This window comes from Phoca vitulina, unplaced genomic scaffold (genome assembly GCF_004348235.1).
Source record: "Phoca vitulina isolate PV1807 unplaced genomic scaffold, GSC_HSeal_1.0 scaffold5, whole genome shotgun sequence".
Taxonomy (NCBI): Eukaryota; Metazoa; Chordata; class Mammalia; order Carnivora; family Phocidae; genus Phoca; species Phoca vitulina.
In genome coordinates, this window is record NW_022589708.1 from 74,790,851 (window position 1) to 74,813,502 (window position 22,652).

Consider the following 22,652-nt stretch of genomic DNA (forward strand, 5'->3'; position numbering starts at 1 on the left):
TGACTCCTATGTTGATGGTAGCAGTATTTTTAAGATACCTTCAAAAACACTAATAATGGGGTGCCTGGGTGGCTCAGTGGGTTGAGGGTCTCTTGATTTCGGCTCAGGTCCTGGGATGGAGCCCCATATCGGGCTCTGCACTCAGTGGGGTATCTACTTGAGGATTTCTCTCCCTCTTCTTCTGTCCCTCCCCCTGCTTGTGCTTGCTCGCTCACTCTCAAATAAATAAATAAATCTTTAAAAAAATCACTAATAATGTCTCATGGTTCACTCTAAGGTAAATTAGCATCAACTGAGAAAGTATAATGCCTAATGCAGACATAGCATTTGTACTCTTGATCTTGTGAATGAAGCTGGAGACCACCAAATTATTTTTCACATATAAGCAGCAAGCATTTTCTTTTAGGGTCAATGTAATCATCAACCAGCAATTGACAAGATGATGTTGCATCAGTACAAAGTTTAGATGACTCCCAAAACATAAGCCTTTTCTCAAATCAGCTTAAGACCACAAATACAAATATCCTGGAGAAGAGTTAAGTACACGAAATTTATTCTGAACTATCAGGTAGAATAGTCTTCAGTATTCAAGAAATATTCTAAATCGACACTGTCCAATATGATAGCTGCCAGCCACATGCGGCCAGTTACAATTAAATTTAAATTTAATAAAAAATGTAGTTTCTCAGTTATACTAGCTACATGTGACAAGAGGTTGCCGTATTAAAGAGCACAACTGAACATTTCCATCATTGCAGAATGTCCTATCGGACAGCAGTGTTCTAAGTTCTGAAGACTAGTTTTCCACATGCAGAAAACCCGAGTAAAGTTTTCTCTTATTATTTGCTTGGTAAAAGTTATTCGCTTGCTTGGTCAGAAACTGAAAAGCAAATCTCTCTCAAAGTCTCAGACAACCCACAGTCAACAATTCAAGATGCAAATAATGTAATTAAGCTCTGACAACAGAGGCACCCTGGCATTTCACAGGTGAAGCCTATAGCCTCTGGCACAGCCAAAGGCCTTTGAATCAGACATAATCCCCAGAAAATACTTCAAGTCACTCCCAGAAGCAATCACTGCTCTTGTAAATTAAAATGAAGGATGAGAAATAGGACTCTAAGGACTTTTTTTTTTCAATAGATGATGCAGTTTCCTTTGGTATGTCCAGAGTATTAATAGAGAATAAACATCCTGTTCATTAGCCAATCACATTGCTCAAGATATCAGTCAACACTCCATTTATCTGATTATCATGAACATGTATTATTAAGAAGCATATTTTACATGTATCAACATAAGAGCTGTCTCAAGATTTCCTGTAGAACCATTCCCTCAAGGAAATATTTGGAAGATCTTTCTATTCATAACTGAACATAAGCAGCAGCTAGCTGCATTTAGCAAACCACAGCTCCGTCACTTAAAGTGTTAGCCTGCAGCTAAGCTTCAGCAATGAGGGGATGAACACCGATGCATGTGAAATGAGGATTAGGGCTGAGCATATTGGCAGGGAAAAGTGACACTGCGAAATAAGTGTCATACCAAATAAATGTTGTCATATGAACAAGGGAAAGAGCTTAGTCCCAATTGATTAGTCATCTCTATGGAGATCTACCACTTCTCTTGGATACATGACAGCACCTGGAGTGGGCTTATTTGCCAATGGGTCTGTGTGAGTTATAAATTGTTCTATGAACACATTATTTGCCACTAATTGCAAGCAAAACTAGAAACATTTCAAGGTCACAAAATTAAATCTCTGAACCACCTAGCTTTGGGTCTATATGACCATATGGTCTCAATTCACTTAGAAATAAAACATTAGAAGCAAGCACAAAAAATCCTAGGCCTGGTTTTCCCTCCCTGTCCCCTGCTCAGGGAAGATTTAAAAAAAAAAAAGTATCTTTAACAGCATGAGGGTGGTGTGCATGTCTATGATAGAATAATAAGAATTGCTTTCTTTGAAAGATGTTGCCAACACAAAGCTTTCAGTATTATAAATACGTCACCATTTCTAAAGTCATTGATTTTGCCATAAAATTAAACTGTGGCTGCCATATGAACTGCAATATTATATTACCCCATCCTCCCCATATCTTAAGTTCTCTCTCAATTATCAAAATAAAAGTATTAATATAAAGTTGTCATGGAAAACAGACCAATTTATGCTGTGTGTTAAACCAGCATTATTCCTTTGAGGTCAGGGGTTTTATACTAGAAAATTGAAGCCACACCGGCTCAGCAGAGAGAGTAAGCAGGGGGAAAGCAGGTGGGTGGGAGAGGGGTTGGGTGATCATTGAGGAGAGGCAAGAACATAGGTGGACACTTGGATGGGCCCTCTTACTAGTTTATACCATCTCATTAACACTAGAACAGTCTCCAAAACCCATTGTGGTTTTCCACATATTATATGGATCAGGTAGCCTAATACAAAATATTTGACAGCTCTTCAAATATCAGATGAAATAAGATATTTTGAACTATTATTTCAAACATGAATATTCTTAAAGAAGATTGGAAGAAAGGTATTTCTGAAGACTATGTACAAGATTAAATGACTGATTAAAGAAAATAACTTAGAAGGAAAAAGTAAAAGGATCCAAATCAAAAAGGGAGAAGTTATATTGTCACTATGTGCAGAGGACATGACACTATATACAGAGAACCCTAAAGACTCCACCAAAAAATTGTTACAATAAACAAATTCAGAAAAGTTCCAAAAAATACAAAAACATAGTGTTTCTATGCACTAATAAAAAACTATCAAAAAGAGAAATTAAGAAAATAATTTATAATTACAATTTACAATTACATCAAAAAGAATAAAATACCTAGGAAAAAATTAACAAAGGAGGGGAAAGACCAGTACAGTGAAAACTACAAGACAGCAATAACGAAACTGAAGATGACACAAATAAAAGGAAAGATATCCATGCTCATGGATTGGAAGAATATTGTTAAAGTGTCCATAATACCAAAGCAATGCACCGATTCAATGCAATCCCTGCCAAAATTCCAATGGCATGTTTCACAGAAATAGAACAATCCTAAAATTTATATGGAACCACAAGAGACCCCCAAAAAGCCAACACAGTATTGAGAAACAAGAACAAAGCTGGACAACAAAGCTCCCTGATTTCAAACTATACTACAAAGCTACAGTAATCAAAACAGTACGGCATGGCACAAAAATAGACACATAGATCGATAAAACAGAACAAAGAGCCTAGAAATAAACCCATGCACATATGGTCAATTACTTCATGACAAAGGAGCCAAGAACATACAACGGGGAAGAGAGTCTCCTCAATAAATGGTGTTAAGAAGACGGGACAGCCACATGCAAAAGAACAAAACTGGACCATTTTCTTATACCATACATGAAAACTAACTCAGAATGGATTAAAGGCTTGAATATAAGACCTGAAAGCATAAAACTCCTAGAGGAAAACATAGGTGATAAGCTCCTCCACATCAATCTTGGTGATGATTTTTTTGGATCTGACACCAAAAGCAAAGGTAACAAAAGCAAAAATAAGCAAGTGGGACTACATTAAGTTGAAAAGCTGCTGCACAGCAAAGATAACCATCAACAAAATGAAAAGGCAACATACTCAATGGGAGACAATATTTGCAAATCACATATATGATAAGGAATATCCAAAATATATTTAAAAACCCATACAATTCAATAGCAAAAAAACAAACAATCTAATTAAAAAATAGGCAGAGGACCTGAATAGACATTTTTCCAAAGATGACATCCAGAGGGCCAACAGACACATGAAAAGATGCTCAACATCATGCATCATCAGGGAAATGCAAATCAAAACCAAAATGAGATAGCACCTACCAACTGTTAGAGAGGCTACTATCAAAAAGATAATAACAAGTGCTCACAAGGATGCAGAGACAAAGGAACTCTCGTGCACTGTTGGTGGGAATGTAAACTGGTGCAGCCACTGTGGAAAACAGTATTAACATTCCTCTAAAAGTTAAAAAAAGAACTACCACATGACCCAGCTATCCACTTCTGGGTATCTATCTAAAGAAAACAAAATCACTATCTCAAGAAGATATCTGCATCCTCATGTTCAATACAGTGTCCACTGCATTACTATTATTTATAATAGACAAGACATGGAAGCAACCTAAATGTCCATTCATGGATGAATGACAGAAATGTGTGTGCATGTGTACATGCATGTGCTTACATGCACACATCATGGAATAGTATTCAACCATAACAAATGAAATCTTGCCATCTGCAACAACATGGATGGACCTTGAGGCTTGGAGGGCATTTTACTAAGTGAATTAAGTTGCACAGAGAAAGACAAATACTCTATGATCTCACTTATGTGTGGAAGTAAAAACAAAGAATAAAAAATATGAGCTCACAGATTCAGAGAACAGACTGGTGCTTTCTAGGTGTGGAGTAAGGGGTGGATGAGATGGGTCAAAAGGTAAAAACTTCCAGTTACAAAATTAATAAGTCATGGAGATGTGACGTACAGAATGGTAACTATAATTAATAATACTGTATTATATATTTGAAAGTTGCTAAGAAAATAGACCTTAAAAGTTCTCATCACAAGAAAAAATATTTTTGCAACTATGTATGGTAATGCATGTTAACTAGACCAACTGCAGCAATAATTTCACGAGAAAAAATAGAACTAGGGGCGCCTGGGTGGCTCAGTTGGTTAAGCGTCCAACTCTTGATTTCAGCTCAAGTCATGATCTCAGGGTCATGAGATCGAACCCTGTGTCGGTCTCCATGCTCAGCATGGAGCCTGCTTAAGATTCTCTCTCCCTCTCCCTCTGTCCCTTTGCAGAGGTAATCACAAGGGGACCCTAATCCAAAATGACTGGTATCCTTATGAAAACGGGAAATCTAGACTCAGACACAGAGGGAAAACAGTGTGATGACACAGCAAGAGAATGGCCATCTACAAGCCAAGGCGTCCCTGAGGCCACCAGAAGCTAGGAGAAAAGCTGAGAACAAATTCTCCTTCAGAATCCCCAGAAGGAACCAACCCTACTGACACCTTGATCTTGGACTTCCGGCTTCCAGAACTGTAAGACAAATTTCTGTTGTTTAAGCCCCCCAGTCTGTGGTACTTTGTCACAGCAGCTGGAGCAAATTGATGCATGCAGCGTGGCTCCAACTGAGTTGGACAGAAGGAAAGGGTATTCATACACAGGGAGCAGGATGAACAAAGGCAGGAAGAAATGAAAACAAGGCAGTGTATTGCAAGTGTGGACTACAGAAAAAGAGCCTTAGAATGGTGACTGGGAGGTTGGAGAGAGATTCTAGAACTTGAAAAAATGCAGTATGATTCATTAACATAAAGGATCAAAGCAAAGCTGTGTGACATTATATTAGAGAATGAACAGCTCCCAGGCCAGTGGGCTTTGACAATAATTTGACTGAAGGAATTAACAATAAGGAAGAAAACACTGTGGATCAGAAAAATATTGGTCTAAAGAAAAGGACTATAAAGATCATTTGAGCCCAATAGCATGGGTGCCTAATCAACAAGGTTGGGAGCCCTAGGAGCGTCCAGCCAGGCTTTACAGGAGTTTCACAGAGACCTAGCCACACCATGAGATGCTTTTAGACATTTAAATTTTAGAACAATTACCCTTCTATCTGGAGTCCAAGTTCACTCAGCAACTTTCTGATAGATATGGCTTCTCAGATACTTTGGTCAGCACAAGCCATATACTCCATTCACTTGACAAAGAGAATGGTTTTTTAAGTTTTTATTTTAACTCCACTTAGTTAACATATAGTGTTATATTAGTTTCCAGTGAACAATACAGTGATTCAACAATTCCATACATCAGCTGGTGCTCATCACAAGTGCCCTCCTTAATCCCCATCACCTATATCACCCATCCCCTGACCCACGTCCCCTCTGGTAACCATCAGCTTTTTCTCTTTAATTAAGAATCTGTTTCTTGGGGGAGGAGCAAGATGGCAGAGGAGTAGGAGACCTAAATTTCGTCTGGTCCCAGGAATTCAGCTGGATAGAGATAAAACCATTCTGAACACCAGGAGATCGAAGAACAGAATAGCAGCAAATCTCTGAACAGAAAAGCGACCACTTTCTGGAAGGTAGGACGTGCAGAGAAGGGAATCCGAGGCGATATTCGGGAGGATAGATGGCGGGGGAGGAGGGCCTCCGTCAGCCGCTTCCGGCAAGTGATAGAGCAGCGGAGCACAAAATCGGAACTTTTATAAGTTGGCTCCGCTGAGCGACGTCGCTCCAGTGGCTAAGTGGGGGGGTGGAACCCTCACGGGACAGTGCGGTCTCAGGACCCTCGGGGTCACAGAAAGACCGGGGGTGCCTGAGTGCAGCAGAGCTCCCAGGTATCGGAGCGGGGAAGCCGGCTGCAGAGACGGAGCCGAGGCGGGGGCTCTCAGCTCAGGGTTCCCTAAACTGTGATCCGTGGCACAGTCGGGCCACTGCTCCTCCAGCAGGGACCCAACAAGCGGCAGATCCGGGGAGACTCCCCTTCTCCCCTAGGAGGAGTGGCGTGGAAGAGCACCGCAGGGATCTGCTGGGTTTGGAGACTCCACACGGGGTCGAGCGCCAGAGATAGAAATGCTCCGTCACAGGCCGGGTGAGCACGGAGTGCGGCCAGAGACCTGGGAGATGGGACTGATTGACTGCTTTTCTCTGGGGGCACACTGAGGAGGGGGCCCGAGTTCTTGGCTCCTCCGGGTTGGAGATTGGGGGGCCGCCATTTTCACTCTTGGCCTCCAAGGCTGTAGGAAAAGCTTGCAGGGAACAAAAGCTCCCAAGAGCAAACCCGAGATTACTTATCCCAGACCAGGCAAGGGCAGGGCAATTCCGCCTCCAGGAAAGACATTTGGGAACCACAGCAACAGGCCCCTCCCCCAGAAGATCAACAAGAACAGCCAGCCAAGACCAAGTTTACAGATCAACGAGAACGGCAGAACTCCAGTGCTAGGGGAATACTGCACATAGCATTCGTGGCTTTTTTCCCATGATTCTTTAGTCTTTCAAAGGTTAATTTTTTTTTTAACTTTTTCTCTTTTTTTTTTGAATTTTTCTTTTTCCCTTTTTCAACCAACATCTGATCAATCCCTTTTTTAAAAATCTTTTTTATTTTTCATGTTTAGCTTCATACTCTATCCCTTCATAGTAGTGAACCTTATTTTTGGTGTATATATATATATAAGTTGTTCTCTCTTTAAAATTTTGGGATACAATGTCTTCTAACAGACCAAAATATACCCTAAATCTCTAGTATATGCCTTTGTTCTAGTCTACTGCCTGATCACATTCTCTCCCTTTTTTTTTTTATAGCCTCTTCTTTCTTTTTTTAACCAACTTCTTATCAATTCCTTTTATAAAATCATTTATAATTTTCATATTTACAGTCATATTCCATCCCTTCATCATATTAAGCCTTACTTTTGTACATATATAAGTTTTTCTTTCCTTAAAATTTTGGGAGGCACTTTCTTCTAACAGACCAAAATATGGCCAAAATCTAGTGTGTGCCACTGATCTATGCACCAGCCTGATCATATTTGATCATATTCTGTTTTGTTTTGTTTGTTTTTATCTTGTTCTTTTTCTTTTTTTTTTCTCTTTTTTCTTTCTTTCCCTTTCTTTTCCCCCGGTTTCAGATCTCTTCTGATTTGTTTAGTGTACATTTTTCTGGGGTCATTTTTACCCTGTTAGCATTTTGTTCTCTCATTCATCTATTCTCCTCTGGACAAAATGACAAGACGGAAAAAATCACCTCAACAAAAAGAACAAGAGGCAGTACAGACTGCCAGGGACCTAATCAATACGGACATTACTAAGATGTCAGAACTAGAGTTCAGAATGACAATTTTAAAGATACTACCTGGGCTTGAAAAAAGCATGGAAGATATTAGAGAAACCCTTTCTGGAGAAATAAAAGAACTAAAATCTAACCAAGTCGAAATCAAAAAAGCCATTAATGAGGTGCAATCAAAAATGGAGGCTCTAACTGCTAGGATAAATGAGGCAGCAGAGAGAATCAGTGATATAGAAGACCAAATGATGGAAAATAAAGAAGCTGAGAAAAAGAGAGATAAAGGGCAGAATTCGAGAGATAAGTGATACCGTAAGGCGAAACAATATTAGAATAATTGGGATCCCAGAAGAAGAGAGAGAGGGGCAGAAGGTATATTGGAACAAATTATAGCAGAGAACTTCCCTAATTTGGGGAAGGAAACAGGCATCAAAGTCCAGGAGGCACAGAGAACCCCCTCAAAATCAATAAATATAGGTCAACACCCCAACATCTAATAGTAAAACTTACGAGTCTCAGTGACAAAGAGAAAATCCTGAAAGCAGCTCGGGACAAGAGATCTGTAACCTACAATGGCAGAAACATTAGATTGGCAACAGACCTATCCACAGAGACCTGGCAGGCCAGAAAGGACTGGCATGATATATTCAGAGGACTAAATGAGAAAAATATGCAGCCAAGAATACTATATCCAGCTAGGCTGTCATTGAAAATTGAAGGAGAGATACAAAGCTTCCAGGACAAACAAAAACTAAAGGAATTTGCAAACACGAAACCAGCCCTACAAGAAATATTGAAGGGGTCCTCTAAGCAAAGAGAGAGCCTAAAAGTAACATAGACCAGAAAGGAACACAGACAATATACAGTAACAGTCACCTTACAGGCAATACAATGGCACTAAATTCATATCTTTCAATAGTTACCCTGAATGTAAATGGGCTAAATGCCCCAATCAAAAGACACAGGGTATCAGATTGGATAAAAAAAACAAGACCCATCGATATGCTGTCTGCAAGAGACTCATTTTAGACCCAAAGACACCCCCAGATTGAAAGTGAGAGGGTGGAAAACCATTTACCATGCTAATGGACACCAAAAGAAAGCTGGGGTGGCAATCCTTATATCAGACAAATTAGATTTTAAACCAAAGACTGTAATAAGAGATGAGGAAGGACACTATATCCTACTTAAAGGGTCTATCCAACAAGAAGATCTAACAATTGTAAATATCTATGCCCCTAACATGGGAGCAGCCAATTATATGAGCCAATTAATAACCAAATCAAAGAAACACATCAACAACAATACAATAATAGTGGGGGACTTTAACATTCCCCTCACCAAAATGGACAGATCATCTAAGCAAAAGATCAACAAGGAAATAAAGACTTTAAATGACACACTGGACCAAATGGACTTCACAGATATATTCAGAACATTCCATCCCAAAGCAACAGAAAGTACATTCTTCTCTAGTGCCCATGGAACATTCTCCAGAATAGATCACATCCTAGGTCACAAATCAGGTCTCAACTGGTACCAAGACTGGGATCATTCCCTGCATATTTTCAGACCACAATGCTTTGAAACTAGAACTCAATCACAAGAGGAAAGTCGGAAAGAACTCAAATACATGGAAGCTAAAGAGCATCCTACTAAAGAATGCATGGGTCAACCAGGAAATTAAAGAAGAATTAAAAAAATTTCATGGGGCGCCTGGGTGGCTCAGTTGGTTGAGCAGCTGCCTTCGGCTCAGGTCATGATCCTAGAGTCCCTGTATCAAGTCCCGCATCGGGCTCCCTGCTTGGCAGGGAGTCTGCTTCTCCCTCTGACCCTCCCCCCCTCTCATGTGCTTTCTCTCATTCTCTCTCTCTCAAACAAATAAATAAAATCTTTAAAAAAAAAAAAATTTCATGGAAACAAATGAAAATGAAAACACAACTGTTCAAAATCTTTGGGATGCAGCAAAGGCAGTCCTAAGAGGAAAGCATATAGCAATACAAGCCTTTCTCAAGAAACCAGAAAGGTCTCAAATACACAACCTAACCTTACACCTAAAGGAGCTGGAGAAAGAACAGCAAATAAAGCTTAAACCCAGCAGGAGAAGAGAAATAATAAAGATCAGAGCAGAAATCAATGAAATAGAAACCAAAAGAACAGTAGAACAGATCAACAAAACTAGGAGCTGGTTCTTTGAAAGAATTAACAAGATTGATAAACCCCTGGCCAGACTTATCAAAAAGAAAAGAGAGAGGACCCAAATAAATAAATTCATGAATGAAAGAGGAGAGATCACAACCAACACCAAAGAAATACAAACAATTATGAGCAACTATATGCCAGCAAATTAGATAATCTGCAAGAAATGGATGTATTCCTAGAGATGTATCAACTACCAAAACTGAACCAGGAAGAAATAGAAAACCTGAACAGACCTATAACCACTAAGGAAATTGAAGCAGTAATCAAAAATATCCCAACAAAAAAGAGCCCAGGGCCAGATGGCATCCCAGGGGAATTCTACCAAACATTTAAAGAAGAATTAATACTTCTGAAACTGTTCCAAAAAAATAGAAATGGAAGAAAAACCTCCAAACTCATTTTATGAGGCCACCATTACCTTGATCCCAAAACCAGACAAAGACCCCATCAAAAAGGAGAATTACAGACCAATATCCCTGATGAACTTGGATGCAAGAATTCTCACCAAAATACTAGCCAATAGGATCCAACAGTACATTAAAAGGATTATTCACCACGACCAAGTGGGATTTATCCCTGGGCTGCAAGGTTGCTTCAACATCCACAAATCAATCAATGTGATACAATACATTAATAAAAGAAAGAACAAGAACCATATGATCCTCTCAATAGATGCAGAAAAAGCACTTGACAAAGTACAGCATCCTTTCTTGATCAAAACTCTTCAGAGTATAGGCATAGAGCGTACATACCTCAATACCATAAAAGCCATCTATGAAAAACTCACAGCGAATATCATTCTCAATAGGGAAAAACTGAGAGCTTTCCCCCTAAGTTCAGGAACATGGCAGGGATGTCCACTATCACCACTGCTATTCAACACAGTATTAGAAGTCTTAGCCACAGCAATCAGACAACAAAAAGAAAGAAAAAGCCTCCAAATCGGCAAAGAAGTCAAACTCTCAGGGCGCCTGGGTGGCTCAGTTGGTTAAGCGACTGCCTTCGGCTCAGGTCATGATCCTGGAGTCCCGGGATCAAGTCCCGCATCGGGCTCCCTGCTCTGCAGGGAGTCTGCTCCTCCCTCTGACCCTCCCCCCCTCATGTGCTCTCTCTCTCATTCTCTCTCAAATAAATAAATAAATAAATCTTTAAAAAAAAAAAAAAAAAAGAAGTCAAACTCTCACTCTTTGCAGATGATATGGTATTTTATGTGGAAAACCCAAAAGACTCCACCCCAAAACTACTAGAACTCATACAGGAATTCAGTCAAGTGGCAGGATATAAAATCAATGCACAGAAATCAGTGGCATTCCTATACACCAACAACAAGACAGAAGAAAGAGAAATTAAGGAGTCAATCCCATTTACAATTGCACCCAAAACCATAAGATACCTAGGAATAAATCTAACCAAAGAGACAAAGAATCTGTACTCAGAAAACTATAAAATACTCATTAACGAAATTGAGGAAGACACAAAGAAATGGAAAAACGTTCCATGCTCATGGATTGGAAGAACAAATATTGTGAAGATGTCAATGCTACCTAGTCTAGCAATCTAGACATTCAATGCAATCCCCATCAAAATACCATCCACTTTTTTCAATTAAATGGAACAAATAATCCTAAAATTTGTTTGGAACCAGAAAAGACCCCGAATAACCAAAGGAATGTTGAAAAAGAAAAGAAAAGCTGCTGGCATCACAATTCCGGACTTCAAGCTCTATTACAAAGCTGTCATCATCAAGACAGTATTGTACTGGCACAAAAACGGACACATAGATCAATGGAACAGAATAGAGAGCCCAGAAATGGACCCTCAACTCTATGGTCAACTAATCTTTGACAAAGCAGGAAAGAATGTCCAATGGAAAAGACAGTCTCTTCAACAAATGGTGTTGGGAAAATTGGACAGCCACATGCAGAAGAATGAAACTGGGCCATTTCCTTACACCACACACAAAAATAGACTCCAAATGGTTGAAAGACCTCAATGTGAGACAGGAGTCCATCAACATCCTAAAGGAGAACACAGGCAGCAACCTCTTCGACCTCAGCCGCAGCAACTTCTTCCTAGAAACATCGCCAAAGGCAAGGGAAGCAAGGGCAAAAATGAACTATTGGGACTTCATCAAGATAAGAAGCTTTTGCACAGCAAAAGAAACAGTCAACAAAACCAGAAGACAACCGACAGAATGGGAGAAGATATTTGCAAATGACATATCAGATAAAGGGCTAGTATCCAAAATCTATAAAGAACTTATTAAACTCAACACCCAAAGAACAAATAATCCAATCAAGAAATGGGCAGAAGACATGAACAGACATTTTTCCAAAGAAGACATCCAAATGGCCAACAGACACATGAAAAAGTGCTCAACATCGCTTGGCATCAGAGAAATCCAAATCAAAACCTCAATGAGATACCACCTCACACCAGTCAGAATGGCTAAAATTAACAAGTCAGGAAACGACAGATGTTGGCGGGGATGTGGAGAAACGGGAACCCTCCTACACTGTTGGTGGGAATGCAAGCTGGTGCAGCCACTATGGAAAACAGTATGGAAGTTCCTCAAAAAGTTGAAAATAGAGCTACCATACGATCCAGCAATTGCACTACTGGGTATTTACCCCAAAGATACAAATGTAGGGATCCAAAGGGGTACATGCCCCCGATGTTTATAGCAGCAATGTCCACAACAGCCAAACTATGGAAAGAGCCAAGATGTCCATCGACAGATGAATGGATAAAGAAGAAGTGGTATATATATACAATGGAATATTATGCAGCCATCAAAAGGAATGAAATCTTGCCATTTGCAACGACGTGGATGGAACTGGAGGGTATTATGCTGAGCAAAATAAGTCAATCAGAGAAAGACATGTATCATATGACCTCACTGATACGAGGAATTCTTAATCTCAGGAAACAAACAAGGTTGCTAGAGTGGTGGGGGGTGGGAGGGATGGGGTGGCTGGGTGATAGACACTGGGGAGGTATGTGCTATGGTGAGCGCTGTGAATTGTGTAAGACTGTTGAATCACAGACCTGTACCTCTGAAACAAATAATTCATTATATGTTAAAAAATAAAAATAAAAAAGTAGAAGATAGCAGGAAGGGAAAAATGAAGGGGGGGACATCAGAGAGGGAAACGAACCATGAGAGACGATGGACTCTGAGAAACAAACTGAGGGTTCTAGAGGGGAGGGGGGTGGGGGGATGGGTTAGCCTGGTGATGGGTATTAAAGAGGGCACGTACTGAATGGAGCACTGGGTATTATACACAAACAATGAATCATGGAACACTACATCAAAAACTAATGATGTAATGTATGGTGATTTACATATCATAAAAAAAAAAGAATCTGTTTCTTGATTTGTCTCTCTTTTTTCCCCTTTTCTTGTTTCTTAAATTCCACATGAGTGAAATCATATAGTATTTGTCTTTCTCTGACTTATTTCGCTTAGCATTATGCTCTCTAATTCCATCCACATCCTTGCAAATGGCAAGATTTCATTCTTTTTTATGGCTGAATAATATTCTGGTGTGTGTGTCTGTGTGTTTATGTATATATGTAGGGGTATTTACCCCATCTTCTTTGTCCATTTATCTATTGATGGACATCTGTGTTGCTTCCATACTGTGGCTACTGTAAATAATGCTGCTATAAACATTGGGGTGCATGTATCCCTTCGAATTAGTATTTTTTTATTCTTTGGGTAAATATCCAGTAGTGCAATGGCTGTATCATAGGATAGTTCTATTTTTAACGTTTGAGGAGCCTCCATACTGTTTTCCAAAGTGGCTGCACCAGTTTGCATTCCCACCAACAGTGCAAGAGGGTTCCCCTTTCCCCACATCCTCACCAACATGTGTTGTTGATTTTAGCCATTCTGACAGGTATGAGGTGATATCTCATGGAAGTTCTGATTTGCATTTCCCTGATGATTAGTGACGAGCACCTTTTTATGTGTTTGTTGGTCTCCTATAAGTTCTCTCTAGAGAAATGTCTATTCATATCTTCTGCCCACTTTTTAATTGGATTATTTGGGTTTTGGGTGTTAAGTTTTTAAGTTCCTTATATATTTTGGGTACTAACCCTTTATTGGATATGTCATTTGCAAGAATCTTCTCCCATTTTGTAGGCTTTTAGTTTTGTTGTTTCCTTCACTGTGCAGAAGCTTTTTATTTTGATGTAGTCCCAATAGTTTATTTTTTATTTTGTTTCTCTTGCCTCAGGAGACATATCTAGTAAGAAGTTGCTACAGCCCATGTCACAGAAATACTGTCTGCTCTCTTCTAGGATTTTTATGGTTTCAGGTCTCACAGTTAGGTCTTTTTTTTTTTTTTTTTAAGATTTTATTTATTTATTTGAGAGAGAGAATGAGATAGAGACAGAGAGAGCATGAGAGGGGGGAGCGTCAGAGGGAGAAGCAGACTTCCTGCTGAGCAGGGAGCCCGATGTGGGACTCGATCCCGGGACTCCAGGATCATGACCTGAGCTGAAGGCAGTCGCTTAACCAACTGAGCCACCCAGGCGCCCTCACAGTTAGGTCTTTACTCCATTTTGAATTTATTTTTGTGTATGATGTAAGAAAGTGGTCCAGTTTCTTTCTTTTGCACATTGTTTTCCAGTTTTCCCAATACCTTTTGTTGAAAAGATGGTCCTTTTCCCATTGGATATTCTTTTCTGCTTTGTCAAAGATTAACTGACCATATACTTGTGAATTCACTTCTAGGTTTACTATTCTGTTCTATTGGTCTATGTGTCTATTTTTTGTGGCATTACCATACTGTTTTGATCACTACAGCTTTGTAATATAACTTGAAGTCCAGAATTGTGATGCCTCCAGCTTTGCTTTTCTTTTTAAGGTCTTTTGTGGTTCCATACAAATTTTAGAATTGTTTGTTCTAGCTCTGTGAAAAGTGCTGTTGGTATTTTGATAGGGATTGCATTTAATGTGTAGATTGTTTTGGGCAGTATAGACATTTTAGTGACATTTGTTCTTCCAATCCATGAGAATGAAATGTCTTTCCATTTATGTCATCTTCAATTTCTTTCATCAGTGTTTTATAGATTTCAGAATACAGATCTTTCACCTCTTTGGTTAGGTTTATTCCTAGGTATCTTATTATTTTTGGTACAACTATAAATGGGATTGTTTTAATTTCTCTTTCTGCTGCTTCATTACTGGGGAATAGAAATGCCACAGATTTCTTTACATTGATTTTGTATTCTGTGACTTCTGAATTTGTCAGTTCTAGCAGATTTTTGGTGGGAGTTTTCAGATTTTCTCGATATAGTACTGTGTCATCTACAAATAGTGAAAGTTTTACTTCTTCCTTACTGATTTGGATGCCTTTTACTTCCTTTTGTTGTCTGACTGCTGTGGCTGGGACTTCCAGTACTAAATTGAATAGAAATGGTGAGAGTGGACATCTTGTCTTGTTCCTGACCTTAAGGGAAAAGCTCTGCTTTTCTCCACTGAGGATGTTAGCTGTGGGTTTTTCATATATGGCCTTTATTACGTTGAGGTATGTTCCCTCTAAACCTACTTTGTTGAGAGTTTTTATCATGAAAGGATGTTGTATGTTGTCAGATGCTTTTTCTATGTCTATTGAAATGATCATATTGTTCTTTTTTTTTATGTTATGTTAATCACCATACATTACATCATTAGTTTTTGATGTAGTGTTCCATGATTCATTGTTTGCGTATAACACCCAGTGCTCCATTCAACATGTGCCCTCTTTAATACCCATCACCAGGCTAACCCATCCCCCCCACCCCCCTCCCCTCTAGAACCCTCAGTTTGTTTCTCAGAGTCCATAGTCTCTCATGGTGCGTCTCCCCCTCCGATTTCCCCCCCTTCGTTTTTCCCTTCCTACTATCTTTTTCTTTTTTTTAACATATAATGAATTATTTGTTTCAGAGGTACAGGTCTGAGATTCAACAGTTTTACACAATTTACAGCACTCTTATCCTTTCTCTTATTGATGTGACATATCACATTGTTAGACTTGCAAATATTGAACCACCCTTGCAACCCAGGAATAAGTCCCACTTGATTGTGGTGAATGATTTTTTAAATGTATTGTTGGATTCAGTTTGCTAGTATTTTATTGAGGATTTTGCATCTGAGTTCATCAGGGATATTGGACTGTAATTCTCAGTGCTGCCTTTATCTGGTTTTGTTATCAGGGTAATGCTGGCCTCATAGAATGAATTTAGAAGTTATCCCTCCCTTTGCATTTTTTGGAATAGTTTATGAATAGGTATTAACTCTTCTTTAAATGTTTGGTAGAATTCGCCTATAAAGACATCTGGTCCTGGACTTTTGTCTGTTGGGAGTTTGATTACTGATTCGATTTCCTTGCTGGTCATTGGTCTGTCCAAATTTTCTATTTCTTCCTGTTTCAATTTTGCTGGTTAATATGTTTCTAGGAACTCATCCATTTCTTCTAGGTTGTCCAATTTGTTGGCTTTGTAAGAATTGTGATGTCTTATAATTGTTCGTATTTCTGTGGTGTTGGTTGTCAATTTCTCCTCTCTCATTTATGATTTTGAGTCCTTTCCCTTTTTTTCTTGATAAGTCTTGCCAGAAGTTTATCAATTTTATTGATATTTTTCAAAGAACCAGCTCCTGGTTTCATTGATCTGTTCTATAGTTTTTTATTGCTACTCCAGCTTTCTTTTGACATCTATTTGCATGATAAATGTTTCTCTATCCCCTCACTTTCAATCTGCAGGGTTAGGTCTAAAATGAGTCTTTAGGTCTAAATGACTAAAGGTCTAAAATGAGTCTCTTGTGGGCAGGATATAGATGGGGCTTGATTTTTATACATTCTGTCATCCTATGTCTTTTGATTGGAGCATTTAGTCCATTTACATTCAAGGTAATTATTGAGGGTATGTATTTTATGCCATTTTACTATTTGTTTTGTGGTTGTTCCAGAAGATTTACTCTGATCTTTTCCTGTCTTTCATGTTTTGCTGATTTTCTTTAGTGATATATTTGGATTTTTCTCTTTATTCAACAAAGACAATTTTCACTAACAAATAATCCACCTGCATCCTGGCTCAGAGAACTTGAGAGCCATGGTCATGTCTGAACCCAACAGGACAGAGTATATATCAGTACACTGAGGTCTAAACATTCAGCCAGAGTGGCCAAAGGAGATAATGCATTACCCACCCACCCTCAGCAACTTCCCCATCTCAGTAAATGGCAGTACCTGTCAATTAGAAGCCACATTGCATCTAGAATCGTCTAGCTTCCTTCCAAGTCCTATAGTACCCTGTATTATGCACTCTTCCCTCGTGTGCTTCTTGACCTCCTCCAGCATTAGGAGGTCTTGCTCACTAGGCTCTGCCTCACCACAGCCTCTGTTTTCTGCCATTGCACTATCTGAAGCAGGGAGGGTTTCACTGGCCATTTCCCTGTCCTCCCCTGCCCTGGCCCCACCTCATCACCACTGATTCTCAGGCCAAAGGTCACCTCCTTACAGAGAGTCCTTGATCACCGTATCAGAAGGCACTCTCCTTTATCCCCCAAATCACTCCTTAATACACCAGCCTGTTACTTGTCCTTCAAGGCACTTATGCTATTCTGGTTGATTCATTTTTTTTATTTGTCCACGTCTCTCCAGTGAAACTGGGAGCTCCACTTAAGGGACCACCTATGTCTTTTTTAACCCCTTACTCGCAGTTGCCTCTAGGTGTGCTTAGTACCCAGGAGGTGTTCAATACATTTGTTGAACCAAAGAATAAAACCTACAGTGTCCAATGTAGGTTTAATGAGTGTCCAATCTTTATTCTTGGAGCTTGGAATGACAAATCAAAATAACTTTAGATACGATTTTGACTATAAAATATCTGAAACATCAAAACTGCTCAGATACACTAAAAAAACAAACGTTCAGAGCCAGGAGAGTTAGTCTCAGCAATTCTAATTTTTGTGGCCTCTGATAAGTCATTTCCGAGCCCAACAGATCTACGTGTGCAACGGAGACAGAGCCAGTCATGTCATAAGCTCTGGTGAGCATTAAACAAAAATATCTGAGTTATGGACCAATGAATGTCTTCAGTTCACAAGTAATTTTATCTAATTTCTGGTTATTCGGAGATCAACACAAAACACAATACTGCTGAGTGATGCAAGAGATCTCTGCTTTTTTAAACATCCTTTGGAATAAAGCGTTAACAAAATCTCCAGTCTTAGGAAAGAGCAACAACCCATAAGAGCTCTGCAGTAGCGAAGCTGTAATGAGACACCCATCACCCCTGCTTCCCTGAAGACCTTCGCCACCCACTGCTCCAACGCATTAATGTGGGTTCCCACAAGAAGGTGTAATTTAATAATCTTTGAATTGCTGAGGCCTGTGTATTTTTAAACCTGAAGGCTCAATTAGCAGCTGCAGTTCAATCACTATAGTAGCACTTGTAATTTTAGACAATTACTTCACACTGTGTAGAAAACTGCAGATGTAAAGAGCATATATTTTAAGTCCCATCTGCACGACTGCATTTCTGCACCCTTTTCTGAACACTTGATGTTTTCAAAGACTGCATTTGTCCTTCCTCAAAAAGGGATATGATAGAGTAAAAAGTTTTCCCTTATTACATGACACTTCTCATGTCTCTTGATTCCTGGACTACAGCTTATGTGTCCCTCCTGATGAACAGTGTCTCCAATTCTCTGCCTGCTGAAGCAAGCACCATCTTTGGATCTATAATTGATCTTTTCCTTCCACCACTAAATGTACATTTTCTCATTGCCCACCCTTGCCTACCTAGAGTTCTTGTCCCCCGAAATGTGGTACCTATAATAGACTGCACACAATCCATTGTTGTTGTCAAGTCTCCCTTGTACCATTAAATAAAAACGTAACCTTTTCATGGTTTTAGAGATGGTTCAAATGCAAAAACCTTACAAACCTCAGCTGATTTAAGTATGGCATAAGCAACACATTACTGCAAATGGAAGGGACTTCTTTTAAAATGATATAGTTGTAAAACTTCCAGGAGCTGAAAGAAGTGAAAAACTTAGCGGGGTGGTCATCAGGAAAATTGTACTAATCACTTTATTTGGGTAAATTGACTATTTCTGGAAAGCAGCTCACACTGGCAAGACCACTCCTGGGCAAGTGTAATTCACACAACTTGTACTTACCCAACTAATAGCCAATCACCAACATGATAAACGCATAATTACATACATACTTCCATTGCCTTTAGTACATATAATTTGGGGAAATATAATTTGTGCTTGGAAAGTACATCATTCAACTTTCATGCAATACTCCACAATACAGGTGCCATTGAAAATACATAGAAAGACTACCATTTGGTATTTTGTTAAAGTTAACTGGATCTCCTAACAACAAAGCAAAATACAAACTGAGATGAAATTTAAAAAGGTAAAGCACTTGCCTACAGTTACAAAAATCAGAGACAAGGTTATAACTCAATCAGCCCGAGGCATTCAATAATTAAGTTTCCTCCAAATTTCTCTCCTTTTCCTTTTCCCTATTCTTAAACCATGAGCTATAAGTAGGTGGTAAAGGAACTCTAGCCCTTTGGCCTGTGATCTCTTTCAAAGCCTTAAATGCCATATATCAGGGACTCACACAGACCAGCAAAGGAAAGAAACATGAAGGATATATGAATTATTCAAGTACAGAAAATTTTCCATTAGACAATGTGCTTCTTAGGGATTTCAACTTAGTGTGTGTCTTAAGCACCACTTATGTGCAAACTAATTTAAAGTTCTCTAATACCAAAAAATTATGTCTTAAACAAGCTTACAGCTCAGGGAAAGGAAAGAAGGAAGATCTCCACTCTATCATTAATAAAGGGCAGAATATACCCCCTAAGATAAATACATGGAGATCTAAATCTAGTTGAAGAGATGGGGAGAAATAGCAAAATAAGTCAGGAAGAAATGATATTTCCCATGAGCAGGATTAGGGCTAGTGTTTTAGGGGAATCAGGGAACAGAACTTACAAAGTGATAAATTCAGCTTTCAATCTATGGAGTACCTAACCATCATGTTAGGCAGTGTGCTAGATGCTGAGGATATACTATATACTATATAATATATTATATATATATATATATATATTATAATATATAATATATAATATTCCCTGAAGGCCTTAATTTATAAAAATAATGCATGGCTCAATGTATGATTGAATTATATCCACAGGACAAAATTCAGGGCCCACTGTAGATTTTAAAGACATCAAACTTTGGGGTAAATTTGCTCAAGATTCAGTGCAAATTTGTTTTCTACCATTTCTGATTTTGACTACAACCCTCAATACTTCAAAACAAACAAGCAAAAAACCAATCTTCACATTCTTAGAGGGGAATCCACTGTCACATAAGCAAATCTACCTTCCCTCTACCCCCACTGCCAATTTTCTTGGTGATATCAAGACTGGATTTGGTAAATATCAAGCTAGGATGAGGCTAGAATGAAGAAAAATGGGCTCACTCTAAAAAGGTAGGATGGTTTTGAACCTCACATACACACAAAAAAATCTATGAAAATCTATAAAGAATACCTCTGGCTGGGAAAAACACAGAGATAAGACATATAAGATATTTTGGATCATTTACTCATTGCCATTAGTCTAAAACAAACTCGGAACTAGAAATGACCTAGTAAGGTTCCTATAGGGAAGCACATAAAGCAAATATATTTTGTCCCATGAACTGAACTCATAGTTAACGAGTATTTGCCACATGCATGCAATTGAAAACAAAATCTACAAGATTAGAGAAAGAAGAATTGCCCCTTTTTGGAACTTTTAAACATAAACCTAAAACTCCAAACGCACACATGTCTTCTAATACAAGAATAAAAATGCATTATGGTAAATTTACTGTTTGTGAATTATATTTCAATAAAAAATAAGAGTACATTAAATAAAACCCAAGAAAACTATACTTAAGAGAAAGGAGCTGACCTCTCAGCTCTGTAAGGTATCTCAAAAACTTCCAAGATCAACATTTGCAGGGGCACCTGGGTGGCTCAGTTGGTTAAGTGTCTGCCTTCAGCTCAAGTCATGTTCCCAGGGTCCTGGGATCGAGCCCCGCATTGGGCTCCCTGCTCAACAGGGAGCCTGCTTCTCCCTCTCCCTCTGCCTGCCCCTTCCCCTGCTTGTGTGTGCACTCTCTCTCTCTGTCATATAAATAAATAAAATCTAAAAAAAAGATTTACAGACATTATCAGCCTCAGATAATACTTTTAAAAAAGCAAGTTTAACTTTTACCATCGCAAGACGATAAGAAAACACTAAGTAGCAGAAAAGGTTGAGGAAAATAAAAATAGAGCAATGGACAGATTCAATCAAAAATAGGCCAATCTCATGGCTAATTTGTCCTCCTGTGTCTCCACCAACACTTCGCCCAGTAAGAAATCTGACATTTGACACGCTTATGTAGATTTCATACTTATTAATGCATAAAAGTTATACAAAGAACGTCTTTCCTAATTATGAAGTAAACATCCCCTGACATATCTCAAGGTACCTTCTCGTGCCCTGGAGAAGAGTGCAGATGGGAGAGGACCAGGAAAAGATAACTTCCCCAGATGCTGAGTCTAATGGGGAAGACACTGGGACCAAGAATTCTAACAGCAAGAGAGATGCTACAACAGATGCCAGTCAGCGATGTCAATCACCTTCTGTTCTCATCGGCAAGCACACTGCTCAATTCTCAACTCAACCTCCCTCAAACTGATTTATGATCATAATGACCTGTTGAGGTTTTTGCTGTTAATTTTAGGTCTCTTTTCCCTCTATGGTTTCAAATAACTTTACTGAAAACAGTAAAATGTTATGATTGGTTCACTCATTTCCCTTTTTTCCTCTTGATTACAGGAATCAAACAATACTTATTTCTAACATTTTATTCTATTATTCTGTTAAAAATGGAGTAGTTTTTAGTCTTAAGATTCCTACCAACTGTAAAGCTGTTTGTGCTTGAAAACTATTTCTAAACATGAGGATTTTAAACACCTATTTCCCACTCTCCTCCATTTGCAGGCTATTGTTGTACTATACTCCAAATCGGTATCACTGCCCCCTGCAGATAGTGCTGAATACATTCAATTTTAATCTAGGTTTTATCACATATTTAACACTTTCTTTGCTTTTTGTTTCTTTGCTCAACTCAGGTGTTCCACCCAGGATCATTTTCTTTCTCCGTAAAATGCAACCTTTATAATTTCCTTTAGTAAGGGTCAGCTGGTGGCACACTCTCAGCTTTGTTTGTGTTTTGATTTTAAATCATTCTTGAAAGATTTTTCTGCCTTTACAACTCTCAGTTGGCAGGTGTTTCCCTCCAGCACTGAAAATACCATTCCACTGTGTTCTAGCCCCACTGTTGCTAGTGGGACGTCACCTGTCTGTCCTAAAGAGTAATCTCTACCTTTCCCCTAACGCCCCCTCCTGCTTTCAAAATCTTGCTTTGTCCTTGGTGTCTGGAAATACCAAATGGTGTTTGGTAGTTTCACAATGATGTATCCTGGTGAGGATGTTTTCACTTCTTGTTTAGGATTTATTGGGCTTTTCAAGTCTATGGAAAGATACCTTTATCGCTTCTAGAAAATTCC

At 39.0% G+C, this 22,652-nt stretch overlaps 1 protein-coding gene across 5 annotated transcripts in view; it reads right to left on the minus strand.

Moving 5' to 3' along the window:
• Positions 1 to 22,652, minus strand: part of LOC116631775 (phospholipid-transporting ATPase IB) — a 590,846-nt gene that overhangs the window by 354,840 nt on the left and 213,354 nt on the right. The gene's annotated exons all lie outside the window — the stretch shown is intronic.